The sequence below is a fragment of the Macrotis lagotis genome, chromosome 7 (genome assembly GCF_037893015.1).
Source record: "Macrotis lagotis isolate mMagLag1 chromosome 7, bilby.v1.9.chrom.fasta, whole genome shotgun sequence".
Taxonomy (NCBI): Eukaryota; Metazoa; Chordata; class Mammalia; order Peramelemorphia; family Peramelidae; genus Macrotis; species Macrotis lagotis.
The window spans coordinates 26602924-26621286 of NC_133664.1; the positions used below are offsets into that span (position 1 = coordinate 26602924).

An 18363-nucleotide genomic window follows, 5' to 3' on the forward strand; every position below is an offset into this window, starting at 1 on the left:
AGTCAACAGTTTAATTTGACAGAAAAGTAGATTGTGCAGTGGATAGAATACCAGAGCTGGGTCAGAAAGTCTCATCTTCCTGAGTTCAAATCTTTCTTCAGACACTTGGCTTCCTCATCTATAAAATGAGCTGGAGAAAGAAATTTCAAATCCCTCCAGGACCTCTGCCAAGAAAACCCCAAATGGGGGTCACAGAGAATTGGACATGATTCAAAAACACAACTCAATAATAACAACAAAAATGTATATGCTTTTGGACTTCCCAGAGAAGCAGAGCTTTTAATAACAAGGGGGCAGAGCCATAGATAAACTATAAAGTTTTCAGAGGACTACCACAGAAGAGGCAAAGTTCTTACACCTGAGGATTGGTTGAAGGAAATGGGAAGACTTGGGCTAGGGGTCATGTATTCACTATCTGAATGCTGTTCAGGTATCTGAAAGGCAGTCTTAGGCATGAGAGAGCAGACTTCTTTTGGAACCAGAGATCGGAGCAGGTTGAAGAATTTTGAAGAATTGGCAGAGAGATGTAGAGAGTTAAATATAGGAAGAATAGTTTTGTAAGGAATAGCACTATCCCCTGATGGGGTGGTCTGGTCACATGGGAGACCTTTGTATAGAGTTTGGATGGCCACTCTGTAGTCAGGTGAGGTTTGGACTTACTGGCAACTGGGGATCCTTGCGACTCTCAGTTTCTGGGATTCTAGCATTTTCCTTGAAGTCATTTTGTCCCTGTTTTTAGAATTTTAGAAGCATCTCTTAACTGATGTCTTCTATTAGAAATAAGATGGAAATCTTTAAGAGAAAAAAATAATACCTTCCTTAGAGGACACAGGTCATAAGACATGTAGCTTTATTTTTCTTTGCCTTACATTCTGATGAAAGTTATTTGAGTCCCTGGAATATCTAACTGCCTTTGTGAAGAATGGCATTTTCATGGCATCCCACTACATTAAAAATAACACTATTTCTATAGTCCACTATTTTATTTTGAATTTGAATAATCATCTATTTTTATTTCTTTCTAGAACAGATTTATGAGTATCTAGTTAGTCAACAATGAATACATAGTTAATAGTTATAACCAAATTGATCTCAATCCATGAGATAATTTTATCCATCATACATTGGTGAAGTTCAAAGAAGCTGAATTGCATTACTAGTCATAGATAAATTAACTGTAAATGGAAAATCTTTAATCATTTTCCCATTATAATTTTCAATTGATAAAATTTATGAATGCCTATATCATGTTTTTAAGCTTGTAAAACTATTATTAAAAGAATACAGTGATACTATAAGCTATGATAGTGAGAAAGTACAATTTGTAGGAGAGTCCAACTGAAATACTTTTGAAGCACATGATAATATGGTACCTATAATTTTCATTTTGTATAAATCAGAGTATTCAATAATTCAATTCCAGAAACATTTAATGAAAACATTTCTACCCTCACCTTCAGGAAAACAACATTAAATTTTATTATTATAAAATATATTAGGTACCCATGGTATAATAATTCAGAGTTCAATAACAGGATTTCTTCCTGAAAGTCTTTCTAGTTATGATCCATAGCCCAGAAAATTCATAATAATTTAACTTGGGCTACTCATCAATACTGAAATGACTAGATGCTGTTAAATCAATACTATTCAGACTCTATTCTCTTTGGATGTATTGAGAAATCAGATTGTGTAAAATAGTTTTTTGCAGAAGGAGTACCCCTTTTTTCCTTTTCTTTTTTATTATGTAAATATTTTATTTGTTTTCCAATTATATGCAATAGTAATTTCTACTTATCATTTTTTGGTAAGGTTTTGAATTTTACACATTTTCACTCCCCCACCACTCCCTCCCCCTTCCCTCTCACAGAAGGCAGAAGGATAATCCTTACATTGTTTCCATGTTATACATAGAGGAAAATTGAATTTGTTGAGAGAAAAATCATAACCGTAAGGGAAAATAATATATTAGAATTAGCAAAATTATGAAGTACACAAGACAACTTTTTTTAGTTTTTTTGCAAGGCAATGTGGTTAAGTGACTTGCCCAAGATGACACAGCTAGGTAATTATTAAGTGTCTGAGGTGAGATTTGAACTCAGGTCCTCCTGACTCCAGGACCAATGCCCTATCCACTGTGCCACCTAGCTGCCCCTATAAAACAACTTTTTTTTTAAATCAAAGATAATAATCTTTGGTCTTTGTTTAAACTCCACAGATCTTTCTTTGGATACAGACAATATTCTCCATCGCAGATACCTTAAAATTGTCCCTGATTATTGCACTGATGGAATGAGCAAGTCCATTAAGTTTGATCATCACCCCCATGTGGCTGTTAGGGTGTAAAATGTTCTTCTGGTTCTGCTCATCTTGTGCAGCATAAGTTAATGCAAGTCTTTCCAGGCTTCTTGGAAATACCATCCCTCCTGATTTCTAATAGAAAAATAGTGCTCCAAAACATACATACATATATCACAGTTTGCTCAGCCATTCCCTAATTGATGAACATTCACTCGATTTCCAATTCTTTGCTACCTCAAACAGAGCTACTAGAAATATTTTTTACAAGTGATATTTTTAACCTTTTCCATGATCTCTTCAGGATATTGACCTAGTTTAGGAATTGTTGGATCAAAGGGTATGCACATTTTTATTCTCATTTGGGCATAATTCCAAATTACTCTCCCAAAGGTTGCATCAGTTCACAGTTCCACCAACAATGTATTAGTGTCCTAGATTTCCCACATCCCTTCTAGACTGATCTTTGTCCTTGCTGGTCATATTGGCCAATTTGAGAGGTATGAGATAGTACCTCAGAGATGCTTTAATTTAAAATTCTCTAATCAGCAAAGTTTTAGAGCAATTTTTCCTATGACTATGGACACTTTTGATTTCCTCATCTGTAAATTGCCTCCGCATAGCCTTTGACCAATTGTCAATTGGGGAATGGCTTGTTTTATTTTTATAACTTTGACCCAGTTCTCTATATATTTTAGAAATGAGTCCTTTGTCAGAAATACTAGTTGCAAAAATTATTTCCCAATTTACTACATTTCTTTTGATCTTGGTTACTGTGGTTTTATTTATTCAAGAGCTTTCTAATTTAATGTAATCAAAATTATCCAGTTTGTTTTTAATGTTCTCCATTTTTCCCTAGTCATGAATTGCTTCCCTTTACATATATCTGACAGGTACACAATTCCTTGATCTCCTATTTGCTTATAATATTGTCTTTTATATCTAGATCCTGTACCCATTTTGATCTTATTTTGGTATAGGGTATAAGATATAGGTCTAATTTGAGTTTCTGCCATACTAACCTTCAATTTTCCCCATAGTTTTTATTGGGTTCTTATCCTATAAAGTGGACTCTTTGGGATGATCAAAGAACAGATAACCATAATCATTTCTTCCTATGTCTTTTGCATCTAGTCTATTCCACTGATCCAGCACTCTATTTCTTAGCTAATAACAGACAGTTCTGATGACTGATGCTTCATAATATAATTTTAGATCTGGTTAGGCTAGGCCATCTTCTTTTGCACTTTTATTCAGTAAATTCCTCAATATTTGTGACTTTGTTTCTACATAGTAGTAACATATTCAGTAAAAATTCTTTTTTAATTTTCTAAAGTAATTTATTGGAAGTTTGATTGCTAAAGCACTAAGTAATTTAATTTAAGTAGAATTGTCATTTTTATTATTTTAGCTCAGCCTAGCCATGAGCAGTTGATATTTGCCCAGTTATTTCAATCTGATTTTATTTGTGTGTGAAGTGTTTTATAGGTGTTTCAATAGAGTTTGTGAGTCTGTCTTGGCAAGTAGACTCCCAAGTATTTGATATTGTCTAAAGTTACTTTAGATAGGATTTCTCTTTCTCCTGTATCTTGCTAGTAATATATAGAAAGGCTGAGGATTTACGGAGGTTTATTTTATATCCTGCGACTTTGCTAATGTTGCTAAATGGTTCTAGTAGCATTATAAGATGATTTTTTTTTTAGGATTCTCTTAGGGCTGTCATGTCATCTGCAAAGAGTGAGAGTGTTATTTCTTCCTTCCCAATTCTAATTCTTTCAATTTCTTTTTCTTCTCTTATTTCTGAAGCTAACATTTCTAATATAATATTGAACAGTAGTGATGACAACAAGGCTTCCTTGTTTCAACCCTGATCTTATTAGATTTTTCAAAAATAATGTTTTTTTCTCAATTACATGTAGAAATAATTTTTAACATTTTTGTTTTGTTTTGTTATACAATCTATCCTTTTTTCCTCTCTCAAACGCCCTCTCTGAGGTAAGCAATATGACATAGGTTATACAAAAGCAAAACATGTACATTTCAATATTAGTCATTTTGTTGAAGAAAACATGAATAAAACTATAAAGACAATGAAAAAGAGGATGCTTCAGTCTCTATTCAGAAACCATCAGTTCTTTCTCTAAAGGCAGATAGCATTTTTCATCATGAGTCCCGTTACAATAGGCTTGGATCATTTATTGTATTGCTGAGCATAGCTTAGCCATTCACAGTTGTCCATCATACCATTGTATGATACTATTCTTGTTACAACCTTCTCCTTGTCATACTCTCTTCACTCCAAATCAGTGTGTGTACATCTTTGCCAGTTTAGCCCGTAAGAAGTTCCAATCCTGCTCATCCACTCATATTTGCATCTGTTATGAGAGACAGAAATTTAATTTCTGATCTGTTCTTCCTTTAGAAGCTTGTCTAGTGCAAATGCAGAAGGGAGAAGCCAACAACTCCATTTACCATAAATTTAAGCCTCAAGGAATGTAAGAAAATACCTTCTCTCTTCAATCAGGTACTAACACATCAATTAAACTTTTGCTTGTTGAGGAGTTTACACTTTAATGGTGGAGATCACAAGACCATGCATAAGCATATGCAGAATAAATCATACGAAATACAAAGTGATAAATAAAAGCTATTTTGAGAAGAAGCCAGCAGGAGAAGAGGGGGTGAGGCAAAGCAGTGCTTGATTAGCGTCTTGAAACAGGGGAATTTCTAGTCTAAGATTTAAGGTTGGACAAAATGAGGACTAGTTTGGCTGGGTTTTTCTTTAAGGTTTTTGCAAGGCAAGTGGGGTTAAGTGGCTTGCCCAAGACCACACAGTTAGGTAATTATTAAATGTCTGAGACTGGATTTGAACCCAGGTACTCCTGACTCCAGGGCCAGTGCTTTATCCACTGCGCCATCTAGCCTCCCCCTGGTTTGGCTGTTTTTAATAAAACTTGTGTCAATGATACGACCAATGTTTGTTGAAGTTACAAGTCTGTTCTCCCCTTTGCTTCTTGGATCCTCTTCATTACATCTTGCTGTGCTTTTCTAACTGAACTGTTACTCAATGACACTTATGCCCACCAAAGTGTACAGGTCGGAGGTCTTTTTCTAAATCATTTGAGATTTGAAACTGATAATACATTTCACAATTAGGGGATACATTCCTGATTTTTCTACCCAATAGTTTTCATATTTACTACCCCACACTATCCACATCATCTGTTAACTTCCAATGGATTTTATTTTAGAAAAACAAGGTTGTTTGTCCTTTGTTTTCCAAGAGGACCATGACATCAGGGAAGTGATGCCATGGGAAGCAAATGAATTGGGTTTCAGTGAGCGGTGCTTTGTTAAGTGCCCACTTTCTCTTCCAGAGCTATCTGGTCTGGTGGCCAGATACGGATCAGGATAATTGGAGATGACCTTTTTTAAAGCAAGGTCTTTAATAGGTCTGAGTATTACTGAGGTAACACCCATTCAGTGATTGAGGCTGAAGAGAGCAAACACTGTTTTAGCTGCTTTATCATTTTTACCTCCTTGCTGTTATAATTAGCATCATAGAATGTGATTTCATTTTCTTTGTGTATTTTTCAAGCTATTTGAAATAGAATTATGCATATGCAAGAGTTGTTTAGATAAGGCCATGAGGTTAATTGCTGCTGTATTTTGCAGAGTGCAGTAATATTTGTGGTAACAGTATTTTGCTTGTGTATTCAACAGTATAAAATAGACTACTCTTACTGTGGCAGTTGTTTAAAGTGAATTCTGCCCTAGACTCACAGCCCCCAGATAAAATTTGTGCTATTTGACATTTTTACATTGAAAAAAATTCTATTGCAGGAATTCACCAGTAATTTATTGAAATTTATTTAGAAAATATTTCTAAACTGCCTCATATGAAAATTGAAAATGTTCATGATTTGGTAGAGAAAAACAGATAACCAGTAGTACCATACAAAGTAAAAAAAAACCATTTCATTGGCATTGTAAATCTGGTCTTGCTCTGTGAAAGACATTTGAATGTATAGCACCTCCTCCCCCTCCCGCTCCCCATGTTGATTCCCTGCAAAACTTTACCAGGTGTAAGGCAGTTTGTGGGTAGATATCGATTCCAAGTCTTTGTGCTTGAGCCCCTAACAGATCAATCTCAGGACCCATTGATTAAAAACAAATGATACTTAAACAACCAGTATAGTCAAATAAGGGCAACTGGATGACTCAATGGAGTCAGGAAGACATCTGAGTTCATATACAGCCTCAGATTGTGACTTACTGGGCATGTCACCGCACCCTGTTTGCCTCAGTTTCCTCATCTGTATAATGAACTGCAGAGGGAAATGGTCAACCACACCAGTATCTTTGACAAGAATAACCCGCATGGGGTCATAACTAAAATAACAGAACTACAGCCAAATAAGTGACAAGACAGATTTCCATGGCCAGAAAAGTTGACTATAGATGTTTCCCAGCACAGGACGGTACAGAGGCAGGAAACCCATACAGATCCAGTTACCTGGACCAAGAAAGCAGATGGTCCCTGGACGGTAATGGGTGGGGCAGGCCCATCTTCTGTGTTCCAAGGGAATTGATTTCATCTGGTGACACCTGTCCTGCTTCCCACTGCTGCTCTTTGCTGCCATCTGCTGGCATTCTTCAGTACCAAGGCTACCTTCTCTCATTCCTTTGGTTCTGGAGACTGAACCTTGTCAGATAGCCTTGGGTGCTCTAAGCAGAGGTTCTAGGGAAGGAATTCCTTTTAAATCTCACAATCCCACAGATTGTCTTGCAAATCATTTCTGGAGCAAGATTGAAAAGGACCGGGTGGAACAGGTGGATCCTCCCAAGTTGCCGCTAAAAGTTATTATATTCCCTTCAAATTTGTTAAGCAAATCAGGATAAAGGTGGCAAAGAGTTACTTTATATTTTAAAGACAAGCATTAATTATTTTCTTCATAATAAATCCATTTTAAAAGTACCTTCATTTATTTAACTATAAAACATTTTATATATTAACTACATATAACATATCCAAATTAATAAAATATGTTAATACAGGATATATAAATATATGAAAAACACATAAAAATAAGTATACTTAAAAGTATACTTATATAGATTACACACATTTATAATATAGAATATATACAAAATAATATAATGAATACAAAATTAGTTACATATATACATATTTATAAGCATATTATATCTATCTGGCTATAAAACATGACATTTTTAATTCCATTCAAGTAAGGCATAAAAATTTCATTTTAAAATACTTTTACCAGGTATATGATATTTATGATTATGAAGGTTTTAAAGTCAATAGAGTCACATTAATGTCTTTCTGTACTAACTGATCATCATTCTTTTAAAATGTTGTTGAGCTGAGTTTTGTGAAGATGCTCTTTGTTACCAGCTATGTAGATTTCTATTATCTTTATTTAAAGCTGATTTACAGTGTTTCTCATTTTTAAATTGATGTTAATTGAATATGCAGAGATGGGATGAAAGAAGGTTAAAGGATACAAGAATCATCACACTCTTTCTTCCCATCCACCATCACTCAATACAGGAGAAGGTCTTTCACCAAATTCTCAACAGAGGGTGGAATGTCTTGAAGACTACTTAGCAATTTGCAGAAATATTATATTTTACATTGATGGAAGCAATAACTTGAGAAATCATGGATCTTTGAATTATTGACGAAGTTAATTTATTAAATTGCTGCTACACGTGATTGCATTTCTGTCTCAATTAGCATCTGATAATGTTATTTTTACTTGCAGGAAAATGGTGTATATAATAGCAAAAATCATTTTACCAAACAAAAGAGTGCAGCAAAAACTCGTTTATTGCAGGTAATGAATGAATGAATGAATGAATGAATGAATTGACCAGCAATGTACTTATTATTTGCCTCCTATTGGTCAGGTATTATACTAGGGATTCAGACAAAAGTAAGAGATTCTTTTCTTAAAAAGTTTGCAGCCTTTGGGGGAAAGTCGCATTTGTACTGGGAAACATTTGCAGAATATACATAGGGTAGTTTAAAGAGGGAGGGCGCTAATAATTGGGCAGAAGAGAGTAGGAGCAGGTATGTTTCAGTGCAAAGCTGCAGAAACCAGAGATTAAGTATTGTATGAGAAGAGCATCAACATGTCCAAGATGACTGAAGAGTTGAAAGTGTGGGAAGGAGAGTCTTGGATGGGGAGAGGCTGGAAAGGAAGGGCATGGCCTATGAATGCCAACTCTAAAAGTCCAGCAGAAGAACCAAGAGAGTTTCTCCAACACAAATAGGGAACCAAGGTTGTTTACTGAGGACTGTGAGATATGGCCACATTTGTGCTGAGCAAAGATGACTTTGGCAGCTGACTGGAGGCATGTGAGGGAAGACAGGCAGATTGCTCCGGTTATCCAAACAAGAGATGAAAGGAGCTTACCCAAGGGGATGGCTCCATTAAGTGTGGGGGGAAAATGTGATAGAAGTAAAAATAACATTGACAGTAGATGGGATATGTGCCTTAAGAAGAATGAGGAGTAAGGAATGAATCTGTATTTGTAAACTGAGGAACCTGAGAGGGATAGTGGGCCATTGTATGAAATCAGGCAGCTTGAAATAAGGAAAAATTTGGGAATGAGTTTGACTTTGATTAGGATGAACTTAAGATGTTTATAGGAAATGAAGTCTAGGAGTAGACTAGTGATGCAGCTCAGGAGAGGGTCTTCAGCTGGATTTAAATCTTCCAAAGTCATTTGTGGAAAGATGACCCAATGAGAGACTGTAGGGAGAGAAGAAGCCAAGGATGGACCCTTGGGAAACCTTAACAGACAGGGGTATTAAGGTAGACTGATTAGGCAGACCACTGGAAATCTATTAGAAAGGCAAAAGACATTTATTAAGTGCCTATTGTTTGCTGGAAGTAGAGGAAGTCCTAGGCATACATGTACAAAGAACTGGAATAATCTCTTCTTTCAAACAGCTTATGTCCTAATGAGGGAGGAAACAATTACACATCAAACTATATTCAGAATAAATACAACAGGAATTAAAAATAAAACAAAGTTTTAAACACAAGACAGCCTGGGAAGGAGAGTACCAGTGACTGAGAGTCAGATACAAGAGCCAAGATGAAAATCGGAGATTATTTTGTGAAAAAGATTTCACACTGAAATGTGGTCCCACTTTAAAATATGTATATGGGCCTGTTTGCTCCCAGGCTTAAGTAGATTTGCTTTCTTTTTCATTGCTGTTCAGTCATTCAGTGGCATCCCATTCTTGGTGACCCCTTGGAGCACAGACCACTCTTTTCCACTAAGTCTGTCTGAGCTCCTGTAGATGATTTCCATGATACCCTTTAGCCACCTGATCCTCTGCTGTTTGCTTCTCCCTTTAACTTCAATCTTTCCCAGCATCAGGGGCTTTGCCAGGAAATGAGCTCCTCAATAATCTGAACACTATTTTGAATTACTTTGTATACAAGTACCTGAATCCTGGTGACCTAAGATCTACAAGGTTAAAATTGAACTAGCATTCATTCAACTCCATGTTCTCATGATGTAGCCAGATTTTTATCTCCAACTTTAGTAGTTGACCTTACAATGAAGAGCTGGAATTAGTTTCTTAAGTTTTGACCTATCTGATCTCCTTGCTATCCTAGGGGGACTCTTGAAATTCTTCTCCAGAAATGCAGTTCAAAAGAATCTATTCTATGGCATTTAGCTTTCCTTATAGCCATACTTTGCTACTGGGGGGGAAAGAACCATAGAAAAATCATTTTCTTTCATAGGAAGTGTTGTTATATACAGGCTGATCAGAGAATAAACATTATGGACTTGCTTAGTTGAAACCAACTGTCATTCTGAGCATAGAATTGATGAAATTGTAGCTTTATAGAAAAAAGCACCAATAACAACAAACAGAAAAAACCCCAACCAAAACCCCTTTGATATCCTTTTGGGATAAGGCAGTATGCCTTTCAACACTGACATAAATCCATGGGATCACTTGATCAAACTGAATCTGCCTAGATAAATCAAGCAGCATTACTGAAGTGTCTGTTACATGAGCAACACTGTCCCCTGTAGAAACGGGAGATAGAAAGGACAAATTGCTTGATAATGAAAAGTTATCCATCCTTAGAAGTTGTTTTGGGCAATAGTAGGTACTTCCTCCCCAGGGTCTTCAATTAAAGACTATTTCTCACATACATTATGTTATCTGAAGGATACTGTCCATATGGCCCCAAGGTCTGAAATTCTGTGGTTCTGAGACTGAAGCAGTTGGATGAACTTCCCTTGGAACTTATCTCCTGTCATTTTTTCCCTGTTCTTTTTGTTCTCCTCCTTCCTCTGTTAATTGGGGAACATTTTCAGAGTAGAAACTGGGTTGTTTTTCTGGCCTATCTGTAAGACTTAAATGCTCATTGAATTTTAATTTTGCAGATCTCACATCAACAGAATCCATGTTCTTGTGTACAAAGTAATTCAACACATTGGTCAGATTCTGGAGGAACTAAACTATGTCTTTTTGGGGCATTTCATTTCTTAGATTGACGACTAGGGACTTTGAGGCCAACATGGCAGCATCTGTTTTTATATTTCAGCTTTTCACATAAACTGTATCACTGCCTAAAGGCCATCCAGAATCATGGTAATGGAACTAATTATGAGCCCCTCAAACATTAGGTTTTCTCATAGATGTTTTATTTTTTGGCATGGTTGTACTCCATCTGGCTCTTCTGAAGGATGGGATGTTGGGGTACAAAAAGAGACTGTCTATCTTTGAGGATCCTTCAATCTCATGAGGGAGATGGCATGAAATGCAAGCTATACTCAGGGTAAATAGATCCTACTTAACAGAGAAAAAGTACTGGAATTAAGAGGAGATAGGGAAGGGAAGGAAACAATAAATTATAAAATAAACCATGTGAACGAGAAAATTATAGCAATGCCTTGGAAGTAGGGTGTCTCCTAAGTATGAAATGCCTTTGAGGCAGCCAAGTGACCCAGAAGAGGGCAGGGCTTGGATTTGTTGAGTGACCCTGGAAAAGTCACCTAGTGAAAAGATTGAAGGTAAAGGGAAATATATAATATAACTGGAAAAGTAGGTGGGAGTCAAATAGTGAAAGAGTATAAGTAAAAAATGAGGACTCTGTATTTTAATCCAGAAGTAATAGGCAGGGGCGGCTAGGTGGCATAGTGGATAAAGCACCGGCCCTGGAGTCAGGAGTACCTGGGTTCAAATCCGGTCTCAGACACTTAATAATTTCTTAGCTGTGTGGCCTTGGGCAAGCCACTTAATCCCATTTTCCTTGCAAAAACCCTTAAAAAACCAACTGAAGTAATAGGCAGTTCTTTGTCAAAGGAATATTAATTGGGCATCTGGGTAGAGAATGTTCTGGAGAAGAGGAAAGTCTACAAATAATGGTGTGGAGGCATGACTCGCAACATTTGGCAGTTGATTGAATATAGAGTTATGGGGGGGTGAGAAGGACTCAAGAATGATTTCAAAGTCATGGACCTGTGTGATAGGAAGGATGGCCATGCTCTCAAAAGAAGTAGGGGAATTTGAAAGAGAGAGTGGATTTGGGGGAAATAGAATGAGTTCTATTTTGGTTGTGTTAAGATTAGAAAATCCTTGGATCTTCCTTGGATTTGCCCAGCAGGTTGTTGGTCATGCAGACACGGAGGTAAGGTAGGAGTAGTTAGAGTAGCATACTAAGATTTATGAGTCACCTGCACATAGTTGTCAGCCTTTGGAGCTGACAAAATCATTAGAGAAGATTAGCTTCTTTTGTTCTGGAAATAAAGAGCTTTAGGGGACATCCACTGCTGGAGGAAGAGGATGGTCTTATCAAGGAGGCTGAGATATGGAATAGGATTAAGGATAGAAAAAGTCCAGAAAGCTGTATCCTAGAGGAGTGACTGTGATGTCCAACGTTATAGAGATGTTCAGTAGAAGGAGGACTGAGAAGTGACTATTGGATTCAACAGCAGTGATTTAAAAGGTTTTGTATATTGCTGACAATATTTAAAAACTTATTACTTTTCTTATTCTACAGTGTTATGCTTTTAGCGCCTTTCAGTTTCTCTTCAGTATGGAAAGGAATCAACCTCTCTTCAAAAGGTATATGTTTATAGAATTTTAAATTCCAGTCAATTTATTTTTGCTAAAGCTAGCATTCAATTTTAATTTCTTTATGGGACTTCTTTTGAAAATATTAAAAATTTTTAGTTTCATTCAGAGAAAAATTGATTTACAAGGATAGAAATCAGTCATCACATTGCTAGGAAAATTATCTTTTGCAAATAACTAATTTGAAAAAGAATAAATAACTGTCAATTATGAAATTATAGAGACAAGCCACTATATGTCTATAAATTTTCTCAGTTTCCCATGAAGAACTTTTAATATTCCTTTCAAATAAAAAATTAAAAAGTTACAAAAACATGTTATATTCTTTCAAAAATGCTCAACTCCCCTTAATAAACAGGGTAAATATATTAGATTTATTAATCTCTAGAAAGTCTATATAGACATGGTTTGATGGTTATGAGTGATCATAAGAATTGGTGGGTTTTGCTCAGCAGGACTGTTTTGGAGAGAAGAAGGTTGGTGTTACGAATAACCTTGAATACTGAATTACAGTTCTGTCTGCCATTTCCTTGATGGGTGGGCTTGGTTGAGGTGCTTCCCCTCTGTAGGTCTCAGAAAACTCATTTGTAAAATGTCACATGGGGCTAATTGATCACTAAGGTGCTCTTTTCTGGGAAAGGTACCAGTTAATTTTAGGGATCTGAGGGAGGGTAAAATCTACATTCTCATCTCTAACATATAAAGTCTAGTTAGCAAACTAGGTATAAGACTTTGAGAGCATGCAGAATTTTCTGAGAAGCTCCATTCATTCTGGCTTCCATGATGTGCTTGAATTGAAGGGGCAGGTCCAGGGAGGAGAAAGGAAGACAATGAAGTGAATGCTATTCTGCTTCTTACCAAGGCCTACCTGCCACGTTTCAGGGGACTTGTCTAATGGAATATGTCTCTTATCAACCATCCAACTTCCTCATTTTTTCAATTGATGCAAATCTTTTCAAAACTGGGATGATGTAGCATTCCAGGGAAATACATGGGAATGGAAATTATTTCCATTACTTTATAGAGAAACATAACATCCTGAGATTAAGCTATGTGGCTGAATTCATACATTAAGGCAGTATATGGGAGGGGGAACACCCATGTATTTGATTAGGTCTACAAAAAGCATGCATGTATTTTTCTTTTTACATAGACTTTTTCCCACTGACTAGTTTGAAATCTTCTTTGCTATAGGACATTATGTTCATGATATCAGTAATTATGAAAAGCTGGTATCAAAGTTAGATTCACTGATGGTAAGGACAGAACTTTATCAATACTGTGATGAGTCTACAATGTAGCCCTTAGGAGAATCATTGCAGTGACTCATTTCCCTTTCATTTTCTGAATGGAAGGATGACCTGAAACAGATTGCTGAAAACATTGAAAGCATAAGTCAGTATAAGGTACCAATAAAATATATAGGCAACTATGCCATTTTAGACCATCTTAGGAGTAGTGCTTTTGGATGTGATTATAAGGTGTGTTTCCCCTCTCGAGAAATATCAGTTTCGATATTTGGGAGGCAGGGGGAAGGGTTTAGGAGTATTTTTCCACACCAGCACCCCATGGACCCTAGAGGTCTCTTTATCAAAGGTGGAGAACCAGCCTATAGATGGAAATCAAAATGGCCCTTGTCTTTTCTTCTGATAATTCTAGTTGTTCATGTTTCAACTGATGATTTTTGCAAACTGACCAGCAGCATTTTGAGAATGTTTTTATTTTTGTTTTTATTATTTTAATACCAATTCTCATAAACAGCAGACAATAAAGTGTGGCTGCAAGTCTACAATTTCAAGGCCATCTGCCTGTCCCCACCTAGTCAGATGCTGGGGGACACCACAGACTGTAGAATGGGTCATGGACACTTTTAACCAATTCCACTGAAGACAGGTTCAGAATAAGAATTGTAAGTATTCTGAGACAGCCTGAGACCTTATTTGTGAACAATTTTCACTCCCCTTTATCCCTGATCATTCCTTCATTTTTCTATTTTTTACAGGTTAGGAAGTGAAGTGGTCAAAATATTTTAGCTATGAAAGAAGTCAAAGTACATAACCCTGCATTTGGAAAGGTCAAAAAAGTTGAGATAGTAGTATAAAGGATATTGTCTCAGAGCTCACGATAATTAAAGAGCAGGTGAATGTTCTTTTTTTGGAAAATTATTGGTCAAATAATGAATATAATCAATACATATCTCTAAGTTCTAGTCCTTACTGTTTATATTGTCACGACTGGCCAGTAAAGGCAGCATGGGCCCAGCCAGGGTCAGTGGGGAGTTTTCTTCTTGAGATGTGGGGTGCTGAGTAATGGAGAGACCTCTCTCCCTGGTCCAGATCATTGTCAGGTGCTCCAGAAGATTTTTGTCTGTTGAGTAGGGAAGGGGAGCCCAGGTAATGGAGGAGACTGACTCCCTCTGTCCCCCAGGTGATGAAGCCAGGAATATATTGTACTGGTGTTCCTCTTCTGAGTATTAATTCACTCATATGTTATCAGATGGGTGTCCAGTGCTTGCTGATTGCATCCCTCTCAAGTTCTACCCAAGCTCCTAATGGTGAAATTCTTCTAAGGCTATCCAGGGAGAGTGGGCCTCCAGGAGAGACCTTATAGTCTGAGCTCATGGGAGTGAGATTTGGCCTCAGTAGAACGCTAAGAGACTTGGTTCCCATTTGCAAAGTGATTTACATGCATTTTCTCATTTGGGTCTTAAAATCCTGAGGGGTAGGTGGCTGGTGGCTGTTTTTACAATCTCGCCCTGTGATTTCATCACTGATTCATTGGAAGTTGCCCTATATAGGAGAGTAGTTAGATGACTTGTCCTCCATCACATCACTAACTAGTAGGTATCAGAAGCAGGACCTGAACCTAGGTCTTCCAATTCTAATTTAGACCTTCTGTTCACTTGTACCATACTGCTGCTCTGCAGGTCATCTTATTCCCATTTTCCAGATGAAGAAACTGAGTTCCAGAAAGTTTGAGTGTTTGAGGATGGACAGGAACTCAGGATTAATTGACATCAAATCCATTGAGTTAAAATACATCAAGCCCATTGAAAAAGTTAAAATTGTAAATAAATTCTGGCAATTCTTAGGGTGGTTATGATTATACATTTTTAACTCTGGTTAAGTACATAAAGGTGATTTTGTTTATGACGTAGAATTTCAAGCTTTTTTGCAAGTAGAATCAAGAACTTAATGTTGATGTACAAAGATCTAGTGTAATAATAATAATAATAAGCAGACTGTTACCGATGCGATCAGTTATGGTCATGTCCTTGTGTATTCGTTAATGAATGGCGGCAGCTTTTGGGATAAGAGCTAACTAGTTGACAAATGTTGTCGGGATAACTGGAAGATAGTATGGGGGGGAAACTAGGCATAGATCCACATCTCACACCCTAAACCAAAATAAGGTTAAATTGGGTACAAGATTTAAACATAACGGGTATATCATAGGTAAATTAAGTCAGTGGTGCAACATATGGGGAGGGGAGGGAATTTAGGAAGAGAGAGTAAGAATTTCAAAAGAATGGGAATAGATAACCAAATTACAGGTATCAAAGACAAAACTGAATTATCAATGAGGAGGAAATTAAAGACATAATTCAAAGCTACTTTGCTGAACTGTATGTCAATAAATTTGATAACCTGAGGGAAATGGATGAATATTTACAAAAATACAAACTGCCCACATTAACAGAAGAGGAAATAAAATATTTAAACAACCCCATTTCAGAAAAATAAATTGAAAAGACCAACTTTCTAAGAATAAAGTCTTCAGGTCCATATGGATTTACAAGTGAATTCTACCAAATATTTAAGGAACAATTAACTCCAATTCTATGTAAATATTTAAAAAAATAGGAGAAGGAGTTCTGCCAAATTCCTTTTATCAAACCTACATGTTGAGAATACTTAAATCAGGAAGAACCAAAACAGACAAAGAAAATTATAGACAATTCTCCCTAATGAATATTGATGCAAAAATCTTAAATATCATTTAAGCAATGAGGCTACAATATTTATTACTGGGATAATACACTATGATCAGGTAGGATTTATACCAGGTAGACAGGGATGATTCAATATTAGGAAAATGCTCAATATAATTGAACATATCAGTCGAAAAGCCAACAGAATTCATAGATTATCTCAATAGATGTTGAAAAAGCCTTTGATAAAATATAACTTCCATTCCTATTAAAAAACAAGAAAGTTTAGGAATAAATGGAATATTCCTTAAAATAATAAATGGTATCTAAAACCATCAACTAATATTATATCTAATGGGAATAAACTTGGGGCATTTCCAATAAAATCAAGGGTGAAATAAGGATGCCCATTGTCACCATTACTATTCAATATAGTATTAGAAATACTAGCTTCAGCAATAAGAGAAGACAAAGAAATTGAAGGAATCAGAATTGCCAATGAGGATTCATTTTTTTGCACTAATCCACTGAACTCTATTATTTTTTTTTAGATTTTTGCAAGGCAATGGGATTAAGTGGCTTGGCCAATGCCATACAGCCAGGTAATTATTAAGTGTCTGAGGATGGATTTGAACTCAGGAACTCCTGACTCCAGGGCTCTATCTACTGCACCACATAGCTGCCCCTTGAACTCTATTTCTTAATTAGTAGCAGACAGTTTTGATGACTGCCACTTTATAATATAGTCTTAGACCTGGTAGAGCTAGGCCACTTTACTTTGCATTTTTTCATCAGTTCCCTTGCTATTCTCGATCTTTTGTTGTGTAAGATGAATTTTGTTACTATTTTTTTGTAGTGCAGTAAAATAGCTATTTGGTAGTTTGATTGGTATGGAACTAAATAAGTGATTTAATTTGGACAAAATTGTCATTTTTTATTATATTAGCATCTAACCATGAGCAATTGACATTTTTCCAGTTATTTAGATCTTTCGCTCTTTGCAGATGATATGATGATATATTTAGAGATCCTGAGAAAATCATCTAAAAAACCCTCCTTGAAACAATTAACAAATTAAAAGTAGCAGGATAAAAACTAAACCCACATAAATCATAAGCATTTCTATATATGAACAACAAAACCCACGAGTATGATATAGAAAGAGAAATTCTATTTAAAGTAACTATAGATAATATAAAATATTTGGGAATCTACTAACCAAGACAAACCCAGAAACTGTATGAGCACAATTAAAACAAATTAAAAAGCACTTCTCACCCAAATAAAGTCAGATCTAAGTAATTGGTAAATTGTCAGTTGCTCATGGTTAGGTGGAGCTAATATAATAAAAATGATAATTCTCCTGAAATTAAATCACTTATTCAGTGCCATGCCAATCAAACTACCAAATAACTATTTTACAGAGCTGGAAAAAATAGCAACTAAATTAATCTGGAGCAGCAAAAGGTCGAGAATAGCAAGGCAACTGATGAAAGAAATAGCAAAGGAAAGTAGCCTAGCTCTTCCAGATCTAAACCTATATGATAAAGTGACAGTCATCAAAACTGTCTAGTACTGGTTAAGAAATAGAGTAATGGATCAGTGGATTAGGATAGGTTCAAAAGAAATAGTACTGAATGACTACAGCAATCTAGCATTTGACAAACCCAAAGACATCATCTTTCTCGGATAAGAACTAACTAGTTGACAAATATTGTTGGGATAACTGGAAAATAGTATGGGGAAAAACCTAGGCATAGACCCACATCTCACACCCTAAACCTAAATAAGGTTAAATTGGCTACAAGTTTTAAACATAAAGGGTACATCATAGATAATTATTGGTCTATTTATTTACCTATGCAATTTGTGAAAAGTAGGCAAATTTATGACCAAACAATAATTAGAGTACATTATAAAATGCAAATTGAATGATTTTGACTATATTAAATTAAAAAAAAAGTTTGGATGGACACATGGCCAATATGGTGGAATG

At 36.0% G+C, this 18363-nt stretch overlaps 1 pseudogene; it reads left to right on the forward strand.

The window, feature by feature from the left end:
- LOC141494009 (serine/threonine-protein kinase Nek10-like) overlaps positions 1–18363 on the forward strand; it is a 244377-nt pseudogene that overhangs the window by 30338 nt on the left and 195676 nt on the right.